Source organism: Acipenser ruthenus, chromosome 2 (genome assembly GCF_902713425.1).
Source record: "Acipenser ruthenus chromosome 2, fAciRut3.2 maternal haplotype, whole genome shotgun sequence".
NCBI classification, from domain to species: domain Eukaryota; kingdom Metazoa; phylum Chordata; class Actinopteri; order Acipenseriformes; family Acipenseridae; genus Acipenser; species Acipenser ruthenus.
In genome coordinates this window covers 114,451,196-114,454,742 of record NC_081190.1, presented here as the reverse complement: position 1 = coordinate 114,454,742, position 3,547 = coordinate 114,451,196, and positions in this window count along the sequence as shown.

Here is a 3,547-nt window from a genome sequence, read left to right as displayed (position 1 = left end):
AGCACAACTAACCTGGACTAGATTTTTTTTTAAAGACATTAAAAGCAAATCTGTTTGCTTAATCTTTCTGTGGAAAAGACAGCATCTCAGAAATGATTATTTGCAGTGGTAGGCACCACTTTTCCTCTTATTATTCAAAGGAGGTCTTGGTTTTGGTAGTTGAACACTTGTATGTAGGTCATGCATTATAAAGGCATAGATAGATTCATATTGTGATTCTATATGAATGATAAAATAAGGACACAATTGAACCCACCTGCTGTAGGCTGATGATAGTTAAATGCATACCCCATGTGAAGGTGTATTGTCAGATGAATGTATTAATCTGGTAGAGGGTACCTGTTACAATGCATTACTTACAACAATGACAGTGCAATTGTTTTAACTAACAACAACAACATTGTTTTTTAAAGAGATTTCTGCATGCTGTACTTTTTTTGTATTCGTTTTAAACAGCATACTATAATGAACCATCGGTGAAGACTAAACAATTGCAAAGGCACAACTATTGTTTTGTGCATCCCATTTCTTATGCTTTTCCTTGAATCAGTGACAGAACATATTATCCACTGATAAATCTGCTGAGCTGCAAAAGGGTTTGTGATTAGCTGAGACAATTGTTAACCTCAATACATAATGCATGAGTACTTCCAATGCATGATTTCCGAAAGACTTTCATAAATAATTAGTGGCATTTGGGTTTTATGTCCATCTCCAAGAAAGCACATGTTGAAATATAAATCAAATGTAATTCAATCTAAAGCAAATACATTTGCATTTAGCCAGTTACCATAGTGTTTAAAGCATTCATGCATCATTGTATTTACATTTCACACTTCATTCTAAACAGAGTTCCACTGTTGTACAGATTGCAGAATACAGCATTTCTTTTGAGCAAATGTGTGGCAAAGTGGTTAACAGTGTGCAGGTGCAGGTGATCAATAAACAGACAGACAATGATAATCCAGGTGCAATGGTGTTTTATTTTATAATCCAATTGCCTGATGGTGAAACAGCAGTAAATAATAACAATGATAAACATTGTTAACAACTAAATTGATGATTTAGTGTACCGAAGTTCCTAACCCTTTCTAGATGACCAACTTCTGTCTAACCCTGGGAATGTAATGACTGGCCATCCAGTCCAGGGTACTCTGTTCCCTTTACACAGCGCCTTCACAGGTCGGGAGGGAGATGTATCACCAAGAATCACTTTGTCTCTATCACACCCTGTTAAGAAAACAAATGGAAAAACCTGGGTAAATGAGGGACACCAAGTATATTGAAAGCAAGGGCTTCCACACATGTGTGGCCCATGTGTTAATTAAGCAAATAACATCCCAACATGCTTAGGGTCATGTATAAAAATGCTGGACAGGCTTGGTTGCCTATAATTATGGCTAGCATGGCTGCAAGAGGAGACCTCAGTGACTTTGAAAGAGGGGTGATTGTTGGGGCGCGTTAGGCAGGAGCTTCAGTGACCAAGACAGCTCAACTTGCTGATGTTTCACGAGCAGCGGTGTCTAAGGTGATGTCGGCATGGAACTCCGAGGGAAAGACATCATCAGCAAAGGGCAACAGTGGGCGGAAGCGCATACTCCAGGATCGTGATATCCGTGCATTAATTCGAAGTGCAAGGCAAAACAGACAAGCAACTGCAGATCAATTGACTGCAAATTTCAACCTGGGGCGCGAGCAGCCAGTTTCATCAAAAACGGTCCACTGAGAACTCCACAGAGCGGGATACCATAATGGCCCAACGCCCTATTAAGTGACGTTACATTGGTGTTTCCATTTTTTTGTCCACTACCTGTATGTTATGTAAAACACAACACGCCAGGATGATATTGCTAACCTTCTGAGGAGTGTACTGTAGTGTTCCCCCAAAGACATCCAAACATCAGAATTGCATTTCAATGATTCCAAAGGTTGTCTTAATTACAGTACAAGCACATTTAAAGGTACGGTTATACCTTTGTTCTGCAGGGGTCATGGGGTTGAGCAGTAGTGTCAGTAGCCACCGTTTCAGTGGATACCCGTTGTCCCCTATCAACCAGCCTCTCAGACTGTCATCCCGCTGAAACGCAGCTGCCACCTGTGAATTAGCGGAGCCAGGATAGTTTACATACACATTTGTGGTGCAGTTGTTGGCTAGGCATCACACACTACTTGCATGGAGACAGAATAGGTTCCCTTATGATTTATGTAGAGGTGCCTATTCTGTGTTGGTGGGCGTAGCTGCACATGTGTGCAATCGATGTCTCTCAGGACACCAGGCAGGAAACCCATACCTCCAAAGAAAACCCTGCTTTGTATTTTGTTGCAGCTCGTAAGAGACAGGGAAATGGATGAATTCTCCTGCCCGCTTAAGCTGCAGTTACATCTGGCTCATGTCACAGTACGTTGGAATGAGCCAGGGGCATAATATGTTAGTACAGCAGGGTGCTGTACTTAGTGGTGTAGGCAAGGCAGCAGCAGGGCTGGTAGGTGACGTAATCACACACGAAGACAGGAGCATGACATACACTCCTTGCTAGTGCGGTATCGGCACTATGCTGTACTGCGAGAGGTCCCGGGTTCGCGCCCGCCCTATATGTGGATTGCCTCTCCGTGTGATGTGCCTGCCTGCGTTAACCGGGATCGCTACAATATATGGGGGGTGGGGGACACATCACAACACACATCTGACTAAAATACAAAATAAAATATCTCCCTCTCTATAATGCACATATAGTGAAGCAAAAATGTAACTTTCTGTGAATTAACCATGCATAAAACACCATGTAATCAATGTTATATTTTTTACAAAAAAAAAAAAAAAAAGGTAACATTCCCACCCGTGGATCATTTTAATTAGCAGTTTTTAAACGATAAATAGCCTGGCTAAAAAGTGCTCAGGAGTTAAGTTCGAAGCGACAGACAAGCAAACCAAGTAAGAGAAGGAGGGGGAATGGGCTCGCCCCAGGTTCTGCTGCCGGAGCGGGGCTGAAGCGTCTCGTCTCCCGGAGAAAGTGGGAGCACTGTGTGTGTGTGTGTGTGTCTATATATATATATATATATATATATATATATAATTTGTATTTTTGTTCTGGAGGCTGCCCATTACGAAAATGACGATTTAAATACTCCATTGGAATTAACTGTGAATTCATTATGTCTTTTATGCCTAATTTTGGTTATAATTAAACCCCCCCAACATTTCAAAAAATAGATGGTCTCACTCAGAGGTCTGTGATCTGTGGCAACTGTACAACCTGCACAAACACAGACCCCCTGATTTACCATCATGTTTACCATTAATAATAATAATAATAATAATAATAATAATAATAATAATAATAATAATAATAATGCAGTTATTAGAAAATGACAATATAACAAGTAATGCACCGATTCTAAAATCCTATACCTTAATATTGTTTATACAGTGAAATATTGCCATATTTGTTTCCTTTTGTTCAACAAGTCTTCATACTTATCTTGGGACTTGTTGGTAAACGAGTAAATATTAAAGTTAATAAGACAAGGAACTATTTTCCAGCTCTGT